This window comes from Protopterus annectens, chromosome 4.part1, assembly GCF_019279795.1.
Source record: "Protopterus annectens isolate FY-2018-M chromosome 4.part1, PAN1.0, whole genome shotgun sequence".
NCBI lineage: Eukaryota > Metazoa > Chordata > Ceratodontiformes > Protopteridae > Protopterus > Protopterus annectens.
The window spans coordinates 111,606,050-111,627,189 of record NC_056734.1 but is presented as its reverse complement, the minus strand read 5'-3'; positions in this window follow the sequence as shown (position 1 = coordinate 111,627,189).

Genomic DNA, 21,140 nt, shown 5'->3' with positions numbered 1-21,140 from the left:
TGTGCACTACAGTCAGAGTACCATACCACTATGCCAAATCATCAGTTTCCTGAAAGATAGCCATTTAAGTTTCAGTTTTTCTATCATTTAGTGAATTCAGTTCTCATTTCTCACCATAGCTCTCAACCTTGTAGCACAAAACACCTGGACAAAGCCAATAATGGGGAAATACAGCCCCAAAATAGGGACAAATTTCAACTACTGATCTTATAAACTTAGAACATTTCTAGAATAAAAGGTTTTGTGTTACCATTTATTTTCTGAAGAATATGAAGTCTGAAATTCAAATGCCTGTCATTATTTAGTGAATTCAGTCATTCGGTGATTTGCCACAAAAATCATGAAAACCACATTTATGAGGAACAGAAGAAAAATATGAGGCATAAATGAACAGGTGGTGGTGGCTAGGGACTTTAGGCTCTTTTTACCTGTACCCAAGATACATGGTTTGAGCCTGAGTTAACTCTAGCCACCAGGGGTACTCACCCGGGGCACATACACACACACACACACCCAAGGTACAGGGTTTGAGCCTCAGTACCTCACACGTGCACACACACACACACACACACACACACACACACACACACACACACACACTCACTCACTCACACACCCTCTCTCTCTCTCACACACACACACATTCTGTTCAGGTAGATACCTAAAATCTTCAAAAAAATAATACTCGCGCTCCAGTTCTGACCCAAAGTCCGTTCACGAGAAGATAAAAAAAATACCTTAAAAGCTCTGCAGTACCTACTCCATTCACGAGACGATAGAAAAAATACCTTAAAAGCTCTGCAGTACTCACTGCTCATGAGAAGATAAAAAAAAAACCTTAAAAGCTCTGCAGTATCCATTCTTGCAAAATACCTTAAAAGCTCTGCAATACTTGCGCTCCATTTCTGACCCCAAACTCTGTTCACGAGAAGATAAAACAAATACTGCAGTACTCGAGCTCCAGTTCTGACCCCAAACCTCCACAAATACTTAAAAGCTCTGCGGTACCCACGCTTGCATTAGCAGCAGTCGTTTCCTTCCCGAAACAAATTGTTTCCACCTTCGAAGCAGTCCTTTCCAATTGTTTCCACAAGTGTTTGCCAGCTTGCAGATCCATTCAAACAGTGAAGCAGCCAGCCGGTTCCCGCTCGCAGATCCATTCAAACAGTGAAGCAGCCAGCTGGTTCCTGCTCGCAGATCCATTCAAACAGTGAATCAGCTAGCCGGAAATGCATGCACATGAGCCCTTGAGCTCAGTTCCGATAGGCTGATGGAGCTGATGTCATCGTGCACGTCTTGACATCAGCTCAAAAAGCAAAAAAAATATTAAAAAGCTGCGAAATATTCGGAAATGAAGGGGTGCCACTCAGGAATTGTGGCACCCCATTATATAGACCCCAAAACTCGGTAAAAACCGAGTAATTGGGTATGGTTGGGAGGTATGACTGTGTCCTATTATTTGCCTCCTGAGGAATGCGTATTGCCGATCAAGAAGCAGCAGTTAACTGAACATAGTGACTATATAAGTGACTAATTTATGACTGTAAAATGAATTCAGCCTGTATACTGTCACTGTCACAGTCTATTTGTTCTGTTTATACACTGACTATATCATGCAAAATGTTAGGTTAAATTACTCAGATGTTGGATTTAAAATTGCTGGGAGACATTAACAACCTTGGGTATGCAGATGATACCACTCTGATGGTTGAAAGTGAGGAAGAGTTGAGAGTTTGTTGATTAAGGTGAAAGTAGAAAGTGCAAAATCCAGTCTGTTGCACAAAAAAAAAGAAACAAACCTATGCCATCTAGTTCTATCGATTCTTTGAAAATAGATGCAGAAAAAGTTGAGTCCAGGTGATTTTATTTTCCTGGGCTCAGAGATGTCTACAGCCATGAAATTAAAAGGCACTTGCTTGGAAGGAAAGCTATGGTAAATCTGGATAAGATTTTAAAAAGCTAAGATATCACACTGTCAACAAACGTCCTTATAGTCAGTGCTATTTTTTTTTCCTGCAGTTACATGTGCAATGGAAAATGAATGTTTTGAACTGTGGTGCTGGAGAAAATATTTGAAAATACTGAGGACTACCAGAAGACCAAATTAGTTAGTACTTGAGGAAATAAACCCAGGCTGTCCACTGGAAATCCTGATAGTAAAATTAAAACTCACTAAATTTGGTCACATAATGCAAAGACAGGGTTCACTTGAGAAAACACCGATGCTGAGAAAGACAGAAGGCAGAAGAAGAAGAATAGGAACACAGAGGTTAATGTGGATAAATGGCACTATCAAAGCCACGAATTTGAATCTGCAATAAGTGAAAGAAGCATTTTTTGACAAACAGGCCCAGCATGCTAAAGTCCTTTAGGGCACGAAGAATCAGGATCAACTAAAAGACAAGTTTGATGGGAACTTCATGTCTTTCTTTGTTTTGTCCACCTTTGACAAAACTACTTCTCCCAGGTTTATTTTCCCAAAGTATATTAGTTGCCACGGGGGGGGGGGGGGGGGCATGAAACCCAAGCTGCTTAAATTTCTAATATTCAGAATTATTACCCCAAAACACATTATTCCATCAAAATGTTCATGTTTACAACAAACCTACAATTGCCTAGGGAAGCGTTAAACTGCATTGGCTCAAAGTACTTGAGCAGTAATAAATAGTGAAACAAACAAGAATATAAATAATACAGTAAGACTGTGCATTAAAATGTGAAAAATCCAAATGTCATAAAATCTTTAGAATTGAAAATAGTGTCCCGGATCCACCATCTGTCACTTTCTCTATTACATTTTTATCTTTTTAGTCCACTCCCCTTCTCTTCCTCCCCATTTTAGTCCCAGTCTGCAGACAAGCATACAACTCTGTTCCAGTCATGTAACTTAACTTAAGTAACTGTTTTTGCTCCTCTGTATGCATTAGTTTATGTAGGTTTATATAATGAGAGAGAAATGAAAGGTGAAAAACATAATTGACAAGTATTGAAAGCCATGCCTTGCTGTATGAAGTGGTGATAGTAATGGTGTTTTACCTTTGTTAGCTTGCTTTTTATATGAGTGTTCTGGGACTTTGGCTTTATTAATAATAAATCAAAATGTAGTTATGCTTACAATATGCTTTTTTGTTTGAGTCTTCTAGTATACCTTAAGTGCTTGAGTCATTTTCATACCTTATCCAGATTGATTTTGAATGTCTTCCTCTGTTATGATTTACTCTTTTTAGATAATTATAGGTTCATAGGTAGATACTGGGCTATCTGCCCGAAGGCATATATTAGCCCAGGCACGTTGTATGGTATTCACCGCCCCTTTGGTTAGTTCCCTAGGCCCTTGATCTAGCAGCTAGTACCCTTGGCCCCTATCTAGTAGAGCTGTTGGTATGATCCCTGGTGTGAACTTTCTGTTACCCATCCACTTGATGATCTCCCCACCATCCATATCCCTCATCAAGATGAAGAGGAAGAGAGCCAAACCTGGACTGGGATTTTATTCCCTTTTGAAGGGAGCCTCTGGGTTATGAATCTGTCCCTCCAGCATGTGCATGTCCATTTCAGTGCTGAGGATCAAGTCTCTCAAAAGCTGCTCGATGGGATTTGGATTTTCTTGAGGTGCAGCATGTCCATTAATTAATTCGACATGGCTTTTTATATGGCATGCACAGATCGTGATCGCATCTGGGCAGTATGCCACTGAGTAGAGAGCTGGTTTCTTTAACGGGCAGCATATGGCATCTGTTTGAGCCCTTTGATCCTCTTGGTGAGGTGCCTTGTGGACACCACTGTAAACTGGTTTGAGTCTGACATGACATGGCTCCAGCAACCACCATGTGGGTGGGTTCTTGAGCCAGTTTTGCACAACATCTAGTGACACAGGGTTTATATTTTAGCTGGTGAGCTTATCTATAATGCCTCAACCAGGTTTAAGAGGCAGGATCTGCCTGCCTAAACAAAGCCGAACTGCAGGATCCAGTGTCTGTAGGTCCCCAATATCTTTATTTATAAGGTCCATGATGATCCTTTCCATAGATAGTTCAGGGGGTCCATTGTGGCACCACCTTGTGGAGAGGGACCACTGTTGGGCTGAGATTGAACAGTAGTTTTATGTTTGGGTTTAGCTCTTCTTGGAGTTCATGTAGGACGCAGCCTGGGACACAGTCTGGTCCCATTGATGCTGTGTTTTTGCTTTGGAGAGGGGCTCCCACCTGAGCATCTGAGATGTCAGGGGCAGCACTCTGCTGGGATAGATATTTGCCCTTTTGGTGGGAGGGGGAGAAGTTTGCGCTGAACCTGTCAGCTAGGATGTTGGCAATGTCTGTGGGATCAGTGTATTTTTTGTCATTTTGGACTAATTCTGAGCATATCTGGGAATTCCCACCCAGGTTCCTAACATAACTAAAGAAAGCCTTGTGATTATCCTTAGTGTCCTGTGCAATTTTTCTCTCGAAGCTGGCCTCTGACGATTTTATGAGTGCCCTTAGTTTTTTGCTAATACTGATCAGAGATGCCTTCCCTTTTTGGGATTTTGCTCTATCATGTAGTAGCTTCCTCCTTCTATTGTATAGTTTGTTTATGGCTGGGGTCCACCAGACAGGTCGTCTGCCTTTGGAGGATTGGGTCTTGGTTTTATCTGGAATTGCATGATCCATGCATTCCTGAAGGTGTTCATAGAATGCATTTATAAAAGATTCTGCGGTCTGGGCCGTATTTTCCACAGGCCCGGGGGCTTTGAAGGATTCCACCTCGGTATTGAGGAGTGTGAAATTTGCTTTAGAGAAGTTTTTCACTGTGGTTTTCTGGGCAGGGGGTGGGGTCGGGATGTGAATACCCAGTGAGATCAGTTTATGGTCTGATCTTACCAGTGAGGGATACACTTCTGGTCTGGAGCATAGAGTCCCCATGTTGGTGATGATCAGGTCCAGTATGTTTTCTCCTCTTGTGGGAGTGGTAACAAGTTGTTCCATAGCATTTGAGTTTATGAATTCTAGGAACCTTTGGGCAAGGGTGTTGGAGCTAGAGTAATGCTCCCAATCTATGTTTGGGTAGTTGAAGTCGCCCAATATAATGGTGTTCGGAGTGACCTTCATATTTTCCAGTGTTCTCAGGAAGGCCGAGTGGGGTTCCTGGGTTTGGGAGGGTGGTCTGTAGCAGGCTATAAACTGGAAGGCAGTTTTACCCACTGTTAATTGCACATGGATAGTCTCTGATGCTTTGTGCTTTGCCACCAACCTGGAGGTATGGGTATCTTTGATGAATATCGATACTCCCCCTCCTTTTGTGGTTCGGTCCAAGTTTTGGGGCCGAAAAGCATGGTATGAGATATAACCTGGTAGTGCTGGGGTGCTCTCGGGAGTCCTGAACCAGGTTTCTGTTACTGCACAGATATCGATGTTCTCCATGCTAAGGAGAGTTTCGAGTGCGTGCATCTTGAGGTTTAGACTTCTGGCGTTGAGTAGCATTACTCTTAGTTTCTTATCCCTTGTGATACCTATGTAGATCGGGACCTTGTTCCATAGCAAGGGAAGTCTTTGCGAAGGGAATCTATCCCTCCAGCATGTTCTATTAATTGTTGTGCTGAGGTTTATATCCTTAGAGCATGTAGCTCGAGTGGATTTGGTTTTGCTAAGATGAAGCATGTTCAGCAGTTCTGGGTTGGACATGGCCCTATATGTTAGACAGAGATCACCTCTGAGAAGGTGGTATGCAACAGAGAAAAGCCTTAATTTTTTCAATCTTGCTGCATAGGGCAACTGTTTGAGGCCAGTAATCCTCTTAGTGAGGTACCTCTGTGGTCTCTCCAGCTGCTGGAGTTGCCTAGCCAGGTACATTCCAATTGGTGCATTGTACTCAGTAATGGGTCTGATGAGGGAAGAGCAGAGGGGTACCACTACATCCTTAGATCTTGATGCGAACCCTTACATGATCAAGTGGGTCACATAGAAGAATTTTCTACCCATCTTGGCAACATGGTTCTCAAAGGAAAGCTGACTATCTACTTGGGTCCCTAGATCCCTTATTACTACTTCAGATTTCAGGGGGTTACCTCCTATGTGGTAGTTCGCGGGTACTCTGTTTTTTCCAAAGGGGATTACTATGCATTTTTTAGCATTTAGCTTGAGACCATGGCTTTGACACCATGCATCAGTCTCGTTAAGGCCCTTCTGGAGGATATCCATGTCGGCCGGAGACTCTATTATAGCACCCAGTTTGCAGTCGTCCGCAAACTTGGTCAGCCACAGCCCTTCAGTGCTTGCCTGTACTTCTGAGAAGTATATGCCAAACAGGAGGGGCTCCAGGACAGAGCCCTGAGGCACACCACTCGTTACTTGTCTGGATTCGGACATAGATCATGCTACTCTTACTTTGTGGGAGCTGTCTGAGAGCCAGTTTGCGATCCATCTTGTAACGTAAGGGTTTATGCCCAGGTTGGTATGTTTATCAATAATACCCGAATGGGGAATGGTGTCAAATGCTTTAGCAAGGTCAAGGTAAGCCGTGTGTACCTCCTTTCCCTTATCTATAGCCTGAGTAACTGTCTCAAAGAAGTCCACCAGGTTCAGGAGGCATGATCTGCCCTTGATGAAGCCGAACTGTGTTGGGTCAAGGGCTTGGAGGTTCCCAATCTCTCCATTTATGAGTTCCATAATGATTCACTCCATTGCCTTACAGATCAGACTGGTCAGGCTTATTGGTTGGTAGTTCCCAGGGTCGGTTGTGGGCCCACCCTTGTGCAGCGGAACCACCGTTGCCGTGCGCCATTCCGTGGGCACATATCCTGTCAAGAGGCTGAGACTGAAAAGGGTATTCAGATGCGGAGTTAATTCATTTTGGAGCTTGCGTATGACACAGCCCGGGACATCATCTGGTCACATGGAGGCAGTGTTTTTAGCTTTAGATAGAGCCTTATTAACCAACGTATCAGTAATAATTGGAGTTACACAATCCCCTGGAATAGTAGGTGGTGAGGGGGGGGGGGGGATTTGCACTGAACCTGTCAGCCAAGATGTTGGCAATGTCAGTGGGGTCAGTGTATTTTGTTCCATTTTGTATTAGCTCTGAACAGACCTGAGCGTTGCCATTTAGTTTTTTGACGTAACCATAGAAGGCCTTATGGTTATCCTTGGCAACTTTCTTTTCAAAATTGGCTTTAGTTGACTTGATGAGGGCCCTCAATTTCTTACTAAAGCTGATCAGGGAAGACTTTTCTACTTGAGATTTGGCCTTTTTTGTATAAGTCTCCTCCTTTTTATTGTATAGTTTGCTTAAGGCCGGGATCCAACAGACTGGTTTCTTCTTGCTTGAGGAAGGAGTCTTGGTTTTATTTGGGATAGCACGGTCCATGCAATCCTGAAGATGCATATAAAGTGCCTTGGTGTAGGATTCTGCATCCTGGATATCATTATCCTTCTGCAAGGGGATAGTGAAGCTTTCCACTTCTGACGCAAGTAGTTTGAAGTTTGCTTTGGAAAGGTTTTTTACGATGGTTTCTTTGACTGGGGGAGGTGGAGGGGTGAGGATGTCTAGGGTTATCAGTTTGTGGTCTGATCTGACCAGAGAGGGAGTGATAACGGGTGTGGTAAAATGGGCGCCCATATTTGTGATGACTAAATCCAATATGTTGTCCCCTGTAGTGGGAGAACATACCAGTTGTTCAAGGGCATTTGAATTTAAGGTAGTGTTCCAGTCCATTTCCCTTAGTCATACCTATTTATCCTCTCTTTATTTTTTTTAAACAAACCAGGTGCCAATCGATTACCTTGGCCATAAGACTTGGAAACTAAATCTTATTATTATCACTAATACATCAAAGCAAGACAATCAACAAAGGCATGTCTGTTTCAAAAATCAATTGCTGTTGCAGTGGAAAACTGTTGAACAGAGTTGTGTGTTTGTGCAGCTCCTTTCCTTATATTAAAATGTAGCTTTACACTTTCTAATATTTGCAACTTGAATACACATAGCTGTAAGAGCTTATTGCTCTTTTTGAGAAGTTTTTGGGTGTAATACTTTTAAAGAGGTTTGCTGAAGGCACTGCTGGTTAAAATTGCTGCTTAAGGAGTACTTTGTTGAATTCCATTACTATAATTGGAGAAACAGGATATTAACCATGCAATATTGGCTTACTAACTGATGTTACTATGCTTTCTAGAATGAAAAGGTCAGCTTGGTTATGTGTGTCTGAGGATGGCCTACATTCACTATTTCCTCCTTAATGTTCAAAGCACAAGACTCTCTGAGTATTCCCATATTGACTGGCCACTGCTAACCAAAAACAATGTGAAAGCACTCAGTACCACACTAGAGCACTTCCTCCTTAGGTTACGATCCTAACTGGATAATCATCGATCTCCTTTCCAAACATTGTTCACTTACTTTAGCTTTAGTCTACATTCCATCCTCAGTAACCCCAACAAACTCAAACTACTTTTAGATAGCTTTCAATCATACATCAAACCAACTAGGAGCATAGTCATCATGAGAGACTAATATCACCCTCCTAAGTGCACAGAAGAAGTGGATCTGATGACCTCCCTAGGGCTTACGCCATTGGTTCACAAACACCAGGCCAAAACTCAGTTCAGGAACCCACTCTCTAATTGACTTCATTATTGCCAGCTCCAATAACATATCATCAGTCCAAATATTCCCCCTTCCATTATTGACCCTGCATTTTGACTATCACAGTTCAAACTCCCACCCCTACCCCATTACCTTTTCCCCAAAGTAACACAACCAAACTAATATACAAACCCTGCCTAATGACCTAGTACAAACTTGTCTACCATTGCCTCTATTATATACCCCTCTCTTGCCATAATAGCATTTACTTCATATTGCACCTGCCAAAAAAAAAAATCCCAAATCTCCCAGCCCTACAAAGCATTCCACAGACAATAGATTGCAAAACAACCCTAGAAAACATAGACAAAAGAGCCCATCCCCTGACAATAAAGACAAATTAACTTGTTTGAGGAAGCTGGCTTAACAAGTACAGTAAAACACAGAACTCATCACCAAGTCCGCAGAAATCCTCCAATAACAACTCTAAACATTTCTGGAAAATTGTAAACCAAATCACCATGTAAGCACCATATTTATCCCCCTTAGGAACAGAAACTACACCAGCTTCTTTGGATTGATTTCTGTTAATGGTTTTCTCAAAAAATTATGCTGCCTCTGACAAAGGAAACTTGGAAGGCTGTCTTTACTGACTTCAAAAAATCCTTTCATCTTGTTGACCATCTCCACTTGCATAACTCACTTTACACTGAAGAAATTAGCAACCAAGCTCTCCAGTGTTTTAAAACTTTCATCTCTGACAGACAATTTAAAGTAAGAACTGGTACTTGTTTATCAGGCCCTCTTCTGCTATACTCAGGAGTACACAAGGCTGTTTTCACCAGTTTTTCCCTTTTCAGCAGCTCTCTTCCTGCCTGCTTTCCACACTTTATGCCAGTGATATGATGGTCTGTCTTTCTTGTTCTGTAATGAAAAACAACTACAAGAAGACGTCCTACCCTTCCACTGGGCTAGCACAGTAAAAAAAACAAAAAAAACTGCTACTAAACACCAAAAAGACAAAAAGCATGATATTTGGAACTAAACCCAAGCTTGCCAAAGTGCCCATCAACTGGCCCATATCTCACAATAACCTATCCCCTTAACATTACCACATAGTTCTACTACTTAGGAATTTGGTTATATTGGTATCTTAACTTCCAACATCATGTACAAGTAATCAAACTAAAATTCAACTCTCAATTATTCTGAGCAACTAAAATGTCCCACACACTGTCCCCTAAAGGATGGATAGCCATTAGTAAAGGGAAGCTTCTTTCAAAACTCAGAATACATGCTACCCTTGGTGGCATCAGCCTCCTGGAAAAGCAACTCTTCCCAAGGCAAATTAATGCCAGGTTCTAACCAAAATTATCTGGCTGCCCATTTCCTTGAAAGATAAAACTTTTGGTAAACATCTTACTCTTCAAACCTAACCCACAATCCTTTTATTTACCAGATATTTATTTTCCCTTACCAACTTCCCATTTCATCTCCTAGTCACACATGTAGACCAGTGCTTTGATACACTCCCCCACTTTAAACAAACATCCAGGACTTGTACTGTACGTATGATGCACAAGGCAAACTAATTTCTCACAAAGTCTTTACTCTTCCTGCTGATCATTGTTATCACTTTACTTCACTATTTAATTACTCTCCTGATAATAGCTTCTTATCTATACCTCTGTTTATTGTTTCAAACTAAATTTATATTATACCTCTGCTGATTTACTTTTTCTTTCCTATCTCACACTGTATGCTGTATTAGAAGTTTTGTATTCTCTACTTTATTGTATTTTCTGTTTGAAGTTCCATGGGCTAAACCTATAAATGATCCAGAGAGGCCAGTGTTTAAACCCAGTTAACAAATTTAAATAAACAACCTTTTGCTGGATTTTCACTAAAGGCAAAATCAAACAGGCAGCACTTGAGTGATCTCTTAAAGCAGGCCAGAGTAGAGTGTCCTGAAGCTACTGAGGTAGAAGGTTCCACAGACATGGAATTTGATAAGCAAATAATCAAACATCTGATGTTTCCAGCTCCACCTGATGAGCCTTTAGCAGTCACTTGGAGACAGAATGCAACACCACAGGAGGGCAGTATTGATCAGTAAGCTCCTTCAGATAAGAGGGTACAAATTTGTATAAGGGCAAATAAACCAACACCATGATCTTAAAGACCATACAAAATCAAATCTGCACCACAGGTATAATATGTTGGTAGTGTTGTGTACAAGTAAGTAGGCTAGGAACATAGTTTTGTACTACCTATTTACTATTTAAATCGGTACCGCTGAGTCCCAGTTAAACGTCATTACAGTAGTCAAAGCAGGAGAGGATCAAAATGTGAATGATTATACAGATCACCTTAGATGATTAAATGCTGTTCCTGGAGATGTTCTGGAGGTAGAAAGAAGATAACTTCACTATACTTGACACCTGGTCTGTAAATGGCAGCCCATTCATGATGGATTACTGCAAGGTCATACACCTTTGTAACAAAAACAAGTCTATTGCCACCATAAAGAGTGTAGGAAGGAAGAAACATACCTCAATAATCCCTCAAAGTGGTATGAGCAGCCATAGGCTCAGTCATATATGTCATCCAGTTTGCAGACAGCCCTAGAAGAATGTCCTCCAATTTTTACACAGGCAGTAAACATGCACCATTAGATTCTGAGGGAGAGAGCAATAAAATTATCAGCACAATAGCAAAATGGTATGCTAAACCCTTCCTCTAATGAGTTACCCGTAACAATGTGTCAAAGATCGAACTCTGTGATATTCCATAGTCTAAATGGTGGAAATTAGAAGAATTTAATGCCAAGCCAACTATCTAACAGGATCTGAAAGACAAAAAAGAATGTCCACAGAGGATGGATGTAAATTACTAAACAAGATACCTTTATCAGCTGTGTTGACTGCCCCAGAACAATATACAGGACCAGAAGAGAAAAGAGTAGCAACACTGATCTCTATCCATAAGGGAGTTATTTAGGACCCTAATGAAGACTATTTTATTATTGTTCGAAGAGCAAGCACTAGACCAGTAAGGGTTCATGAATTCAGTGTGTGTAAGAAGACTGAAAAAAAAGCAAGGGAAAGTTGCCATGCTGGGAGGGAGGCAGGGCAGAATGGAGGGAACAGTGGACAGCAAAAGGATAGGAATTTTGTATTCCAGTATGCCCAGTGCTGACACAATAGCAGACTTATGTGCAGCTGAAATGAAGTTCAATAAAACTGGAGCCAGCCTGGTAACACAGGTAGTATAGAGTATGCAGCCATGTAATCCAGTCCCCATTGCCAGATGATACTGAATTGCCAACTGAACTGGAGAGACTAGAACTAAAGCTAGGCGTAAAACTTCTGTTGAGCCTGCTGTGAGAATAAAACTGTCTCAGATGCAAAGGAAGTTGACAGTAAGCTGAAGAAAGAGAAAAGCAATGTCAGCATGAGAAGGAGATAGTGTACCTTTATCAAATGCACGTAAGTAATGTGATGGAAAGAATATCCTTTTTTTACCATCTTTTAAAAATCTGAAGCACAAGGGATAAGACTGCCAGTCAGTGAGGAGCCTACAAACTGCTTTTAAGGAATCAGGTTGGGGCTAGTGCTTCTTGTTTTGCTCATGGTGAGAGAAGGAGCAAAGAGACATTACTTCCATTCCTTAGAGATTAAAAATCACTGAAAAGTCTGAGAACTGCTTTTTAGGAACCATCTTGGCATTAGTGCTACTGTTTTGCTCCTGGTAAGAGAAGGAGAAGCGTGGCATTGATTCTTGGGGGTGTTTGCATCAGCAGTCTGTATGGGACTTCTGTAATTGATCTGCTTGGAGTTTTAGTGGGAATCTGTACAGTTTTAATTTTGGGCCTTTCTACAGCTTGGATTTGCAATGTGGAGCTGCTGTATGTACTGTCCATGACATTGACCTAGAGAAGTTTATCATGAGTCCAGCAACACCCATAAGAGTAATTCTCAGGAACCAGCTGAAGATTAGTGCTACTGTTTTGATTATGGACAGAAAAGTATCAAAGGGACATAGATTCACAGCAGCATACAGCTCTGGTGAGACCAGCACAAGTATCCACATAGTAACCAATAGGCAAACTGTCACTGTTCAACATTCTTGGCAGACTTAATTTGTACTGCTAGATTAGCTATCATCTGAAATAGCTTGAGTATTACCACAAAAGCTTTGTCCATAAATTTTAAGGATCAATTGAAGTAATATCCCTCCAACCTTTGTGAACAATCACTAGTCCTCTACCCCTTGGCAACATGGCTCATCTGTCTGCTCTTACCCCATCTGTGCTCAACCTGACCACATTAGGTCTAAGGCAGTGTAGAAACTGATATGTGCCTACCAACTGTTTGCTGCATGTACCAGTGGATAGTACAACTTGCACGAGATGTAAATATTTAAGAAACATGGAGGTAAACTTCTTGCATCAACCCACTTTCAGTAAGCATACTTCCATAGCACCACATCAGTCACAAAATGCAACTTGGTCCATAACATATGCTCAGGCTGTAAAGAAGAAATTGCCAAAGCCCCAGAACAAACACTAAAAGAGTATCCTCTAGTACAAAAGGCAATGCCTACTCCTTTTCCCCTCATACATACTACAAAGTCACACAGCTTAACCAAAAGTCACCAGAAAAGTAGACATAACCCTATAGGGTCTACTAAGCCTGCTTTTGCATGGGGTATTCTTTCAGAGATAGGTGGTGCATAAGAACTCTACTCTTGCCAGACTGGATAACAACAGGGTGACTGTAAGCTGTTTGATGAGTGCAAGAATATGTGATGTTGCAACAGTGCTAAGGATCTTTAAACCAAACAAATATGATTATGACCTTATGGTGGCCCATGTAGGAATGAATAACCTGAGACACTGAATCCTGAGGGACATGCAGAGAGAAATGATTGAATGTAATATGCATGTGTTAGACACAAAAAAGGCAACAGTTTTGAATAGTAACTTGTCTTCACCACAAATTATGCGTAGATACAACACAAGTTGCTTTAACAATTGGCAAGGTGCTTGGTGTCATTCTAAGATCCAGTATGTATCAGCCAGGGATAAGATGGTAGATAAAACTTCCTGTTTCACCAAGGATGACTTATACCTCTTGTACCAAGGCTTCCGCCTACTGAAAAAGTCTCCCTACTGGGCATTCATACATAAATATAAACTCAAATTCAGACAACTTCATAGTGGCACTGCTCAGTGAAAAGCAAGAGTCTAACTAGAAAGATGCCTGAACCCGATGCCCTTTTCTACTCAAAATGCATTTATATATGTATATAAATATATATATATATATATATATATATATATATATATATATATATATATGTAGTTATTGTGGCATAGCTTCACTACAATGACAAGACTCCCTTTATACCAGAGTTTAAGACCTATCATGCCTTCTGGCCCTTGGGTAAATGTGGGTAAGTATCTTTATTTGTCAAAAATACAATCACCTCACATGAATTATCATATCTCTTAACTTGGAGCTCCAAATCAACATTAACTTTAACAAGTCCAAATATTTCTTTATTAGCTATAGATCCCCATTAATGTCCCCCAAAGATCATTGAAATTAACTTAACACAATTGAGGAGTTAAATATCAAACCAAATACCTTCTCACTTAAGGGAATTCAATTACTCAAATATTAATTAGCACAATTGCACCTCTAAAATAGATATGCTTGAACTCCAAGATGGCTGCACTCTGATCGACACATTAAAGTTCTCAGAGATTCATGGTTAAGTACTATGCTTACTTTTGTGGGCCATTTTAAGCCTAACCAACTTCCCTTTTTGTGTTATTAACCTGTGCCATCCCTATCCCATTTGGCTACAGATTGGCCTTTACCCATGCCTTGGTTGATAATTGCACATTACCTCTAATGTGAATAACCGGGATCATACCATAGAAAACTGATGGGACCCATGCATGGGATAAAGCATTTAGGAGCTGCCTCTGTCTATTAGTAGTACAGGGGGCAGTCCTGGGTAAATTTTCTGTTTTCCATCAGTAGACATAGATGAACTTTTATGTGGATAAGGAGTCTGTTCCAAAGCAGTGGTATCCTCTGTGAGATATACTTGCCCTTTCAAACCATTCTGTTGATGTTGTAGAAGAGATTTAGATCCCTAGACTGATTATTTCTGATGCCATTTGACTTGCTGATAAACAAGAACTCCATCCGTATTGGGCCAAAGGATGCCTTGTATGTCAGAACATAGGTTACCTCCTAGCAGTCTTCAGGACACTGAGTATAGTTAGGGTTTTGAGTCAGTCCACATAAGACATGTTGTTTAGGTCTGGAATCCTTTAGGTAAGGTGTCTCTGTGAGCGTTCCAGTTGTTGCATGTGTCTGGACAGATACATGCCAAATGGGGCATTATATTCAGTGATTGGCCTAATGAGAGCTAAGTAAAAGGGGACAATGACATGCATAGATCTAAACACAGTCCCTGTGTTTATAAGCTGTGCAATATAGAATGATTTTCTTACAATAGTGGACACATGTTGGTCAAAACTTCACTCACTGTCTACATAAATTCCCAAATCCCAAACAAATGTGTTGATTCTTGGGTTGTATTTTTAATGTGGTAGTTTCCTGGGATTGATGACTTCCCAAAGGATAGAATAATGCATGTTTTGGCATTTAGTTTCAGTCCTTGATTTTGGCAGCAGTTATTTATTTTAGACAAACCTTCCTGCAAGTTATTCTCCCCAGTATGAAAACTGAAAATTGGTCAAAAAGACAGTAAATGCTATTAAACTGAATAAACTTAAGTAACGTGGTCATAATTACACTACCAGGGTGCCATCAAAGAAGAAACTTGAAGAAGGTTATTGAAAATCAACCAGGAAAGGGGAAATTAAGCAAACACACACACACACACACACACACACACACACACACACACACACACACACACACACACACACTGTAAAGAATCTTGCAGCCTATCAAACAAAGCAGTTCAAGCCCCAACTTTGATACAGCAGGTGGCTTCCAGTAATGTAAAAATATGAAAAATAAATCAAATGAACTCAGGGTTATTTCAAATAAGTGAAACACTGAAGGAATATGTAAAGTCAAATAAAAGGCTGATCAAAATAGACAAAGCTTTAGTTATTCAGTTCATGTCCTAAATCTGCAAAATTCAGAGGTTGAAGTGAAAAAAAGGCTGGCTGAATATAAGGCTTCTAAAGAACAAATTTAAAAAAAATCAGGTTGAAAGACAGAGCATGCAGGGAAAATCTGAGATTTTTTGCTGTACTAGAGAAACTGCAAGGAACAAATTGCATTCATTTTGAGTACAGAAAAGTAACTGGATCAGTGTAACACAGAAGGATTTTTTAATTGAAAGGGCACATTGTCTTTATGCTCTTAATCTTAGAAGGCAGCCAAAACCTATATTATTGAAGATTTGGTTATACCAGCAGGAAGAGCTGCTCTGAACAAACTGTGGAAAAAGGGAAAAGTATTAAAACTTGTGGACACACAGTGATAAATATTCATTGTACACCAAGCAGAACTGAAGCAAGTTTATTACAGCAATTACAGAATGTTGAGAGGCAAGTGTGAGATTCAAGCTCCTGTATGTACCTGTCTTCAGAATATTTTTTCTGGAGAATCAGACACTTTTTGAAGCAAAGCAAGGAGAAGGGGATTTTGTGTCTCATTCTTCTGATAATAACAAAATTCAGAGACAGACTTCATAAGTGAAACATTTTCTATTGCAAAGGTAAATGCTTTAGTGACCGAAATAAAAGCACAAATGCAGGCTAGAAGAATCAGGAGTACCTGAGATTAGTGTTGGGAGATGGAGATGATCTGGAAGAACACTAGCAACATTGTGAAATTAGTGAATAAATTTTGGGAGATTCTAAAGCATCAGTCCCTTTAGATATAGGGTTAGGTGTGAATATGGTTTGAAAGAAGTGGCTGTGAAAGAGTGGGATTTTGTGGACTGTATTAAACTGGTGGGTGAGCTGTAAATAGTAAACCCAACTTTTTGTCAGTAATGTCTTTTAGGACACTGAAGGGATTGAATAAATATCTGTAAGTAAAACAATTTTTTTGTTCTTAATATTTGTATAAACATTTCATAATGTAAACTGCATGTATTGTAAAGCAGTTTTGTATGTGAGGTGTGATGAGTCTTATCATTGACTTCTTTATACATTAGTTGTAATGTTTCAAGGCATTACACTGTAACAAGGTAAGAAAGCCTGAAAGAAGCAAGTGTTGGTAGTACAGTCCCTGTATATTCAGCGACCTATAGATTCTTTAGGGGCAAGCAATACCTTGCCTTTCAGGCGATTAGGGATCTAGTAGTCCAAGACTTTTAACTCCAGAAATCACAGTCCCTGTAAAACTAGAACCCCAGATCTAAACCCACTTCAGCAAAAAAAAAAAAAAAACATAGTAGAGAGATGAATTTATCAAGCAATGTGTCTCCCTTCTCTGCAAAAAAAAATTCCATTCCAAATTAAACAGTACAGCACACTTTTCTTCCTTCAGATAACTAGACAACCCTGGGCATGACTGGCCTGTTGCTCCTTGAAAAAGAAAGTAATGTCTATCCTGGGAACTGGTATTGGCCCAGTTGCCTTACTTTTTGGATGATTCTATGAATATACTGTGGTGATATTAGGCTGCTAGGGTGGGAGCTTATAAAACTGGATTAATTATAATATATGTAGAATTAAAATTTCCCCTATTTTAGAGGTGGATGGCCAGATGAAGTAAAATCCTCTGTTTAAATTAGACACTTTTTTTGAGCAACTACACTTGAAAATAAGAGAAAATGATGAAAGGCATTGGAAATGGTAGCTCTTACTTGAATTTTCAAAATCATTAGCTATTTTGTGCATTAGCAAATTGTTGCAGTTGTTGACAAGAAGTCTACAGGTACAATAAACTAATCATGAGTGGTTTGACCAGTGTGTTCTGAATGAATTCTGCAAAGGTTATTTCGTGCAACTGAAAAGTTACTAACTTTTCTCTCCATTACAAACTGGTTTTACTTAGAAAATTCTGCAAAGGTTCTTTCGTGCAACTGAAAAGTTACTAACTTTTCTCTCCATTACAAACTGGTTTTACTTAGAAACAAGCAGTATGCAGATCCAAGGACTTAATCATGAGAAGTCAGATGAGTGTATGCTTAGTGAAAAGTACAAAGTGTAATGTAATGGTTTATGGGTGCATTGACAAGACATTTAATGAAAAATACATATGTTGAAACTGTGGGAAGTGCATAACTTCTATAAGTAGTTGCCTTTCCACCAGTCTTATTTTAATGCATTTAATATGACAGTGCACAATTTATTTTATTTATTTAAAAGTGGTTGGTGTACTTTTTCTTAGGGCTAAAAATTAATGTTTACTGAAACCATACAATCTGGGTTTTTTCACATCTGAGAGGGGAATCAAGATAAGAAAGAACAGATAGCAATCATCATATGTGGGAGTAAGGGCTCTAACATATACTTTAGTATGAGTAACCTTCATTTTAAAATGGGTAATGTGTGTGGATCAAGCCATTTTGTTTGTGGCAACTGATCGCCTCTGGAAGGGTAAACTTAATTTTTGGAAAATATACACAGTTTTTGCAAGCTAAAAGAGGGTAAGGGGTTCCGAAAATTCATTTCATTTTTGAGTGTTTTATTGAAGCAAAAAGTCATGCAAAATGTGACATGGATTCAAAGAGAGATGAGAAGCAGCAACTACAAAAGAGATCAGCCTGCCAAATATTAGTGTAAGTATGTAAGTTGAAGATGAAATACAGATTAAAAAAAAAATGGGATGTAAATGTCTTTGCAGTTATAGACAAAAAAAAAGAATAATAAATTATATTAAGAAGTGTAGAATACAAATCAAAACTGTACAGTAGACATTTGGTTAGACGTGAGCATGTGAATTTGAGAAAGAAAAGATTTTAGAGTGAACATTCAGAAGATATCAGGGACAAAGGAAAAGGGAATAATAATACTTAGAATATAAAACAAGGAGGACTGTCACAAAAAGTTAACAAAATAAGCGAAGACCCAGATGGTAAAATCCAATGTTCTCAGAAAAATACGGACACCAAAGTTACCGCTTTCATTCATTTTATTCCATGTGAACTTCTTCAGAAACAATTAGAACCACCCAACTTGCAATTTATATATTAATGAATGAATCACATGCTACATGATGTCACAAAGAAGGTTTTACACATATAAAATAAAATAAATGTAATACTTGTGAATATATTACATCAATACAAAAACATTTTATAAATAATTATAACACTTGAAAAATCAAAGTGTTATTTTCTCATTTGTAAAAATCATTTTATATTAATTGACTCATTTAATCCAGGAGCAACATCTGCTCCTATATATAGCTGCCAAAGAGACTCTTTACACTCTAAAATAACTTTACTATCCCCCATAAAAGTTCCCAAAGGAACATTGTCTAGAACAGAAAAAGTGAATTTCTTAAAGTTGTTACATGCTAGTGAATGCTTGCCCAACGCATTAGCTGTATCTTTTTTCTTTATAGCTAAAAGGTGTTCACTAATTCTTTTTCTAAAACATCTTGTGGTCATGCCTATATAGTAACTTGGACATGTCGAACATTGAGCTATGTAAACCACCATTTCGGTATTACATGTATAATAATTTTTGGACCAATAAATCCTTCCTGTGTGAGAAAGCTGAACTGAAGAAGAATTACTTATGTATCTACATTCCCTGCAGTTATTACATGCATAGGTACCTTTAGCTACAATTTTCCTATCTATATTCCATTCACTTTTTATGGCTCCCCATTCTAACATACTTTTGATGTTTTTAGTTTTTTTAAAAACGAAATTGGGTCGTTCACCTATAATCTTTATCAAATCTGGATTCCCTAATAGAACCTTCCAATTCTCCACTATGATGTTTTTAATAGACCACATTTCATTTGTAATGGGTAAAACAAAAGCACATGAGAATTCTTTGTTAGGAACAACTACCTTCCTATTTGTAGTGTTGTTGACTACAGGTACTGATGGTCGAAAAGACAAAATATGACAAGCTTTGTCCTTTCTAAGTTCCATCACTTCATTTACTATGACTTGTAACCATGATGAATTATAGCCCAGAGCCATAAAGAAAGTTCTTAACATTTCTGTCTTTTTAGAAAAGATTACATCCTGTGATGTTAATCTACTAAGCCTAATGAGTTGTCCCTTGACTACTCCTTTTTTCATGTGAAAAGGATGTACGCTTTTTTTATTCAAATATTGATTTGCAAATGTGGACTTTCTGTAGATCTTACTTATAAATTGTTTAAAGGTCAAGTCATAGGTCAAATTTAAGTCAAGAAAATTGCAAAAAGCTTTAAAGACTCAGTGAAAACAGAGAGGTAAGAGTCATGAAGGCTAAGGGTGGTAAAATAGTAATAATGGACACAGGTTACAAAATATTACAAACCAAATAGTTAACTGTGTTTACTGTGACTTATACAATCCAGTTTAAGACCTAGAACCTAAAGAATACTACCACTATAAAATAGTTTGTATAGAAGAGTTTGCCATTTACACTTCTTCAGTAACCCCTATGGTTCCAGAGATATAAACATTTGTTTGAAATGTGAGGACATAATTTGATTCTGTCAAAAAGCTTAGGCTCTGCCTATTGGAAGTTTCGGTGCAAACTTCCAGATCTCCATTGGAGGTAATGAGTTAAGTTAATAGGTTATAAAGGGGTATTGGGGGTGTATTTAGGCTTGAGGGTTTTCAGTAAAACAAAAAGTTCTGTAAGATGTGACATAAGCTCAAATGGAGATGACAAGAAACAACCATATAACTGGAAATCTGAAATTACTCTCTTATTTAATAATGACTCTATTCATTTAGCCATACTAGTATGTAATAATGAAATCTCCACCATAAAGCTGAAAAAACTGACACAATCTAATTGCTTGGGAGAAACTGCAAATTTTGTTAGAGAATATTAAATGATTTCCTCTTGTATATGTATATTGTTGTGGACATTGTATGTAGTTTACTGTAGTTTCTGTAAATATTTTCTTTGATCTTTGACTTATAAAAAAACTTATTTGAGTTAAAAAAAAGAAATTACTGCATAAAAGATTAACCTGCCAAACAGTACATGCATGTAACACAAAAGCTGAAACTAGACATTTAACAAAAAAAGGTGTTATATATAAAAGGTGGAAATAATAACCTTTCAAGAATGACACCTATAATGTCTTTAAACATTAGTGGTCTCACAGACAAATACAAAAAAGAAAGACTTATGAACTATATTTAAAAATGTAGAGTGCAAATAGCTATGCTACAGGAGGCACACTTGGAAAGAACTGGGCATGTGAATTTGATAAAGAAAGGTTTTCAGGATGGTTATTTAACAGAATACCTGGGGAAAAGGAAGGAAGGAGTGCTTATATTAATTGCAAGTGGAGCTCCAATAGTAATAGAAGAGGATAAAAAAGACAATAATGGTAGAGTTGTAGTACTAAGGGGCTACTGGCAAGGGAGGAGGATTACACTGG